This window comes from Mytilus galloprovincialis, chromosome 6, assembly GCF_965363235.1.
Source record: "Mytilus galloprovincialis chromosome 6, xbMytGall1.hap1.1, whole genome shotgun sequence".
NCBI classification, from domain to species: domain Eukaryota; kingdom Metazoa; phylum Mollusca; class Bivalvia; order Mytilida; family Mytilidae; genus Mytilus; species Mytilus galloprovincialis.
The window spans coordinates 35,726,045-35,734,150 of NC_134843.1; positions in this window are offsets into that span (position 1 = coordinate 35,726,045).

Here is an 8,106-nt window from a genome sequence, read left to right on the forward strand (position 1 = left end):
AATATATAAATCTAAGAAACGACAGTTTGGCAATTTATATTTGATTTCTTTGAAGTAAGTTTCTTTTGGTAAATTTCGGCAGAATATTTAGAACATTCCTGATTATTTAACGAAAACAAAAATTATCACGTTGTCGGTAAGTGTTGTTGAAGTTTTCTATTGAATGCAATTTTGACAAGTATTTACTGAGTTTGGCCATACACTATGATTCATATAAATAAATATACAAGAACAAGTCTGCCTGAAAAAAGGTGTACAAGTGATGCATAATGGAATACTTACGTTTATCAATTAGAAAAGAAGACTGTAAAAGAGGGACGAAAGATACCAGAGGGACAGTCAAACTCATAAATCGAAAATAAACTGACAACGCCATGGCTAAAAATGAAAAGGACAAACAGAAAAACAATAGTACTGTACATGACACAACATAGAAAAGTAAAGAATAAACAACACGAACCCCACCAAAAACTAGGGGTGATCTCAGGTGCTCCGGAAGGATAAGCAGATCCTTCACATGTTGCACCCGTCGTGTTGCTTATAAGATAACAAATCCGGTAAATAGTCTAATTCGGTAGGTCACATTTATGAAAGGGAAGGGGATTGTAGTTACAACTTAAGGAACATATCCGATATCATTTGTGAAACGGTTATTCCATAACGGTCAACCAACTCGTGATGGCGTCCGTAAAATTTACGGAGAGATGATTTCAACTTCACCATTTGGAACTCTTGATTTAATAGCTTCCTTGTGAGCAACAACCCTCTTTCAAGAAAATCATGATAGGAAATGCAAGCACGGGAATATCGTATCAATTGGGAGATATATACTCCGTATGCAGGTGCTGCTGGAATGTTGCTACTTAGAAATGGAAAGTTCACAATTAGAAAGCTGATATCATCTGTTTTGTCGAAAGTTTTGTTTTTGATCGACCCTCATTGTCAATTTTTTTTAATGTAAGTTAAGATATGAAGTCGACTTAACTGTATCTGTTTTATCCGTTATCTCTAGTTCAATTGGATAGATGCGTTCGACATAGTCACCAAATTGTGAATTAATTAGTGAAAGAACATCATCTATATAGCGGATTGTAGAGTTAACGGATATTGCTAACTTCTTATCTTTCTTCCTTAGAAGTTCCTGTTTGAAGTCAGCCTCATATTAATAAAAAAAAACAAGTTGGCAAGAAGAGGGGCAAAATTCGTTCCCATTGGAATGCCGATAGATTGTTGAAAAACACGTCCTCCGAACGCATCAAATATGTTGTCAATCAAGAAATCAAGCATCTTGATATGGCAGTTTCAGAGAATTTTTTGTTTGAATCAAAGTGCACGTGATCCTTTGCAAAGTAGGATATATCCCTTCCTAAGACTAGATACTTGTATCTTCGTTGGCCATTCTTTTTTATGAAACAAAGCAAAACCAACTCTTTCAATTTGTCTTTTAGTTTTGAATGTGGAATACTTGTGTAAAGTATGGAAAAGTCAAACGTTTTAATACTATTACAAGATGAAAGAGAGTTAGATTGTGTGTACTCTAAAAGATCTTTGGAATTTTTATGTATCCACATCTGATTCACGCCACCTCTAGAATAGACAGTTTCACAATAACTTTGAAGCCCGTCTTTGATTGCTGATAAAATAAATGTTAATAACTTGGCAAGAGGTTTCGTGGAGCACTTTGAAGACCCAGCAATATACCGTTGTTTGTAAGGACACTTATGCAGTTTAGGTATCCAATACAGTGATGGAAGATCCAGTTCATCATCTTTGGTTGAAATTCCAAAGGAACATAGAACAGACCTATGATTATCCAGGATTTCCTCTTTGGTAAGTGTGATGAGGGTATATGTTGGGTTTCTAAGTGAATTGTCAATACTTAATTCATTTATCAAGCAGTTAATGTTATGAGTTTTACACACAAAAACGATGTTGTTTGGGGCTTTATCTGCGGGGACAACAACATATTTGTCATGAAGATAGGATAAGTGTTTTGCAACATTAGGGTCTTTAAAAATTGACGTAGCATGGGCATTGATAGACCCATTCAGCTTCTTAATTCTGATTTGTATCAACGACATCACTGCCTTAATCCATTCGGAAAGAGTGTCTACGTCTTCCTTCTCACGCTTAGCCCATTGCCTGGCATAATCCTCGACTGAATCCATCAACATTTTAAAGTTGTATTTCCAATTGATGGATTTCGGCTCACGATATTTTGGACCTTTCGATAACACATTTCGTAGGGAAGTGTTATTAACAATGTTGAAGTCACCGGTAATAACGTGGCCAGCCGGATTATATGTGAATTGGGAACTAGCACAAGTGCATTCAGGAGGTTTAGACCTGAAGTCGTCAATACTGAGATCCTGCAAAACGTGTTTGTAATTGAAAATTTTAGTTGCAATAGGTTTGGTATAGGTATAAAAAATGATTGGTACAGACTGGTCTTTGAAATAAGGAGGTATTTTCGATTGAACTAATTTATGATGAAGGATATTGCCTAAGTTGACGCCATCGAGACCTTTGTTGGAAAGGGAAAGATTAAGGATATATCTTTTCTTTTTTTCATCTTTTCCAATGCGGACTGGCTTGAAAAGTCTGTGACTTGCAATATCCGAAATTATAGCTGTAAGTTTGTATTGATTCGAATGAGGGTTTGTAACATTGATTACCAAACATTAATTGAACAGAGAATGAAGTTTTGAAAGGGGTAATGCATATAGTTTCGTGCGAATATGATGAATACCTAACGGCTTTTGTATAAATGGCAGCAAGTCATTAATAGAGACATCATGCAGAGTAGGTGATGTAAAATGACGATGACCATGACTGCGTCTTCGTCGAGGAGTAGAGTTGAAAATATTCATCACATTCACCGAGCTACACGAAGGACTAGATAGAATACCTATACCACCAACTTTGTCATTGCAACCATATTGTGTCGCAGTTCCCAATTGTCTAATCCAGTAGTCCTCTTTTTGTCTACGGAGAGGCGTTGCAAGATTATGATTGTTAGAACTATGGTTTATTTTTTCGATAACCCGTGCTGTCATAGAAACGGCGAAATGATCGGGCTGTTTGAAATGCTGGTAAAGAATGTCGTTAGCAGTGAGGTAAATGTCCGATCTATGACCGCACATACGTTTGTTTAGCCTTCCTTTCATTTCACCGACTTATACCAATCCGCAGAGGTTCACTCTTATCCGTAGACGACATTACTCGATTTACCATTCAGATCATCGTTACTTCTGGTAAAATATGACATCTTAGTTAAATTGCTAGTGAATTCAGCACCTGTTATTAAAATTTTTAAAAAGTTTTGCAGCCTTCGGTCTCACATTTCGAAATGCGACAGTGTTGTTCTGAGTCATCAAAATCAAAATGTCTTTAAGGAGAACTGAACATGGCTGTATATGTGTAATATTGCTATTTTCACTAGTACGATGATCTGAATGAGTCATGTTTGAGATATTTGTCATGTCTGGTGATGAGGGGACACTTGCCATATCAGACGACACTGTGTCCATGTAACTTCTGTTCCGGACCTTTTTGTACTGGGCGACGTCCGAGCCAGTTTCCTGTTTGATCTTCGTAAGTTCATGTAAATGAGATGCAGCTAATATATTGGCGATTATGATTTATCAACGACACTTTTATTATAAAAAATGGAAACTTTTGTTTGTTAAGATTTATGGAAGAGACATGTCAACAATTTTAACAGAATCAAACATACCATCAAAAGCACGTAATTTATTTAAACTTACAAATAATGTTTCACACCCTAAAAAATATCCATTTTATTCATAACATGTTTTATACGAAAAGTTAGTTCTTTATGTTTTAAGTTCTTTGATCATATATATTGATAGTAAACTTTATTCAAATGAACAGTTGAAACATAAATGTGTTTTAACAAGATTACACTCATCGCATACTTCTCTGAACAGGTTCAAACTGGGCCTATTCTGACGATTTGAACAGAGAGAAAGCCAATTAAGGTCCATAACAATCTCTTAACAGTTACTACATTATTGTCAGAATGTTCAGGCAGGACGATTTACAGGAGGCATGTTTTACAGTAATGGACGGATTCTGTATCTTGCCTAGTAGATTAACACATTGCAAAATTTGGTCTCGATGAACCAACTGGATTCGCACTTAATGTACACTAAGAAAGTTTTGCATCGCTTGTTGACATCAAGAAAAGGTGCTCTCAGACACGCCCACGTTCCGATTTCATGAAAATTATTTTGACAAGGCACCTCAAAGCAATCGTTTCCAAGTTGAAGAGTACGTGCTCGTCTATAGATCTTTTTAAGAATCGGTTGATTTTATGTTCCTTTTATGTTCGTTTACGTTTTCATTCATCTTGGTATTTTGCTTCGAGGATGCACAGTGTTGATTTTTACGTATTATATCAATCATATTGTTTACCACGATAAAAGAAAACGTCTGCAACTATACCCTTTAAATTAACGAGCAGCAAATGTTTTCGTAAAACCTTTTTTGAATAAAGTTTTTGTATAACCTAAATCGATTTAATAATTGTTACACTATTTTTTCTCTAATTTAGCATAGCAGCGATACAGGCTTGTATGCTGATGATGCATAAAGCAATACATGTTACAAATCAATTTCTCCAATTAAGAAACTAATGACTCTCCATTTGTTGATAACTAATTATATACATGTAACTGCAAATAGTCACACTCGCTGCCGTAGTAACATTGTAATGATCTCCAGAACTGAGAAGTCGATATGAAAGATACAAATTTCCTGTTTACCATACTGTTATATTGTAGCCTTGCTCTGTTTAGACAATTTGAATAGACAAATAAATATTTACGGCATAATTGTGTAACTTGGGAAAAAAGTGTTGTATTACATGTGCTCTCATATATTCAATATATGACTACATGTCCGGCACCGAGACTTTGGTCAGTTAATCTATACTGAGTATGCGGCTATATTCCAATTGGTCTGTTAATCGGGTTGGCTAAAGTCTGTTACATGTAATCAGGTGTTGTAGAGAAAATCATTGTTCAGTATATTTCATTGTATAACTTTTTAAATATATTTTTGTCATAAAAATCATTCATGTCTGACAAAACATTTCAATGTACTGAATCCAGGGGTGTAATATTTTTCTAGCTTCGATGAACGATCTATAAAATGAAAAGGCGGTTTACTCATCAATAAATGTATACACATTTTACACACACAAAATGACACGTTGGTTGCATTTACTTGCATGCAATATTTTGAATATCGAAAAAAGACAAGCATTATGTTTGTTAACCATATTAATATCATCGGATGTATAAAACCCGGTCTGTTTATTGGTCTGTTTAGATTTATGAATGGCAATAAAAGTGTAATTTTATTGCTATATGGGGAGTTATCGGATTAATTGGGTAGGCTCAAGACAGGTGGCGAAAATTTACGGACACAACAAATGAACAATGAAACATAAAATATACGGAACACACATGCACAAGGAACAATTTAGACAAAGAAATTGAAAATTGATGAAAACGGTTTCAAAAATTGTAATATTAAAGTAATATAAATTTCTACCAATAATGGTCGCATATTTCATGTGGATTATGTTTAATTTTCATAAATGACACCCATTTGTCATCTACATTGATAACCAGTATATAAATCAGAGATGAAAGAGGGACGAACGATATTAGAGGGACAGTCAAACTCATAAATCGAAAACGTCGTAATGTAACTTAACATCAGTAAGTAGTATATATTGGGATGTTATAATATAAAATATAAAGAAAAGAAAAAGAATTAAAAATTAATTGTTCAGAGAACAATTGAAGGTCTTTCCACAACAAAGAAATTTTGAAATGAATTAGCTAGTTAGTTTATACTGATGCGATACATGAGTGGTTTCGATATACTTTTGGTTGAAATAAGGAAGATAATTTACTACTTCTGTTGAAGTAAATGTCTCTTCAGGTCTCATATGATAGTTTCTTTCACACTGATTCCAAAAATATATAGTTTTATATACACTTAACTCTTTAAAGCAGGAGATAATTTCTAGTCTTGAGTGATAGGTTCATGTATCTAAATGACAAAATATATGAATTCCGACTTCTTTTTTCTTGAAAAAAGTGCAAAAAATTGCTACTTCCGGTTCTCTCCAGGTCAGTTCCGGTTGTCATTTTACAAGGTCATATGTCACCCAAACTTTTGTTAAAGGTGATTTGGCTTTATAATGAACCAAGTTGAAGTAATAATCAATTAACCTCATAATTAGACATTTCAGGGGCACTAACTCCTATAAGAAGGCATTAAATTGTTTCGAACCAATGTATCATATCTTCATAACAATCAAGCAAACAGTTTACGCTTGTTTTTTATATATATTTTTAAAAGTGTTGGAAAAAATGTCAAAAAAAGCAAAAGTCAAAATTCAGAAATTGACCTTGACCTTTGACCTTGACCTCATTTTTTAAGTTGGACCTAGGGGATTCAAATAAAAGTATTCAGGCTTGTACGGTCAACGGTTTATGAGTTAAATCCAATGTCTTCAATCCAAATTAGCCAAAAATTCCTAAGGATGTAACAAACAATTTGCAAAAAGAATTTTGTCGATATCATTTTTTGTTACGAAGGTGATGGACACAGATTATAAACAGTGAATAGGGAGATAACTCTTACAAAGAAAATGGTTCGGCTTAGCAGGGTGAAATTTAAAAGTGCATAAACTATACCATACAATATGAAAAATATTCAAGCGACATATTGCGAAACAAACATTTATCGCAAGAACAAAATGTGGCGGAAAGAAAATTTATAATAATCAAATACAATAGGTCTTTCCACTGAAAAGTGGAAAGACCTAATACTAATAATCAGAACAAATACAATAAGTCTTTCCACAGAAAAGTGACATAAAAATGTACAGAAATAAACAACACCCCTAATCCAAACCCTCATGGTATACACGAGAATCCGGATGGAGACGCAGAATATAGCATAATAGAAAAGGACAGTAGAGAGTGATACATTGCTAAAAAAGAGAGAAATAATAATAATTGTTTAAGAATACAGACATGAAAAACCCCTGGGTGTTGAAACAGTTACGGATTGGGATGTACTCAAGCTGGTTATAAATGCTCGAAGTTTACAAGCGGACAACTGCAGTTCTCCTCTGCTCTTATGTATTAAACTTGTTTCAAACTTTTTTAAGCCTGAGTGTGAACACGGCCAAGGGTGTATCACAGATATGTTTAAAATCATCTTTTTCGTGAACATAAATAATGGATAGTCTGTGAAATTGATGTAAAATCATTGCAATCAAACCATGTTAATGTCTGTTTAAATAAACTCATCATAGATACCAGGACTAAATTTTGTATATACCCCAGAAGCGCGTTTCGTCTACAAAAGACTCATCAGTGACGCTCGAATCCAAAAAAGTTAAAAAGGCCAAAAATAGTACGGAGTTGAATAGCATAATGGATCAAAATTTGCCAAATACAGCTAAGGTAATCTATGCCTGAGGTAGAAAAGCCTTAGTATTTCAAAATTTTGTAAACAGGTAATTTATGAATATAACCATATCAATGATAATTTATGTCAGCACAAAAAAGTGCTGACTACTGGGCTGGTGGATTAACTGATATAAATATGTATTGAGTTTAAAAGTTTTAATTATATAGTATCATGTATGTATGGAATTCCGTCTTGGTGGTAAAGGATGAATATGATAAACATCTATCAGTTTTACAAAATATGGTTTATTGAGTTTTTTCATGACAAGTCGATATTAAATTCCCTATTTACCATACTGTTATTTGTAGTCACGCTCTGTTTGGTCAGTTTGAATAGACAAATACAAACACTTGCAAATAAACTAGAAGAAAAGTGTTGTATTACCCTCATATATTCAATTACATGACTTTGTTATGTTATCGAAATTATTAAACCATACAGACTACATTGATATTAAATCTAAGGTGAACAGAAAAACTTATCTTTTTCGTTTAAATGAAATTATACATAGCATTGTCTGTGATATTGATATGACATACATTGTAAGCAAACAATTTTAATGTCTGTTTAATTTACTGATATAAA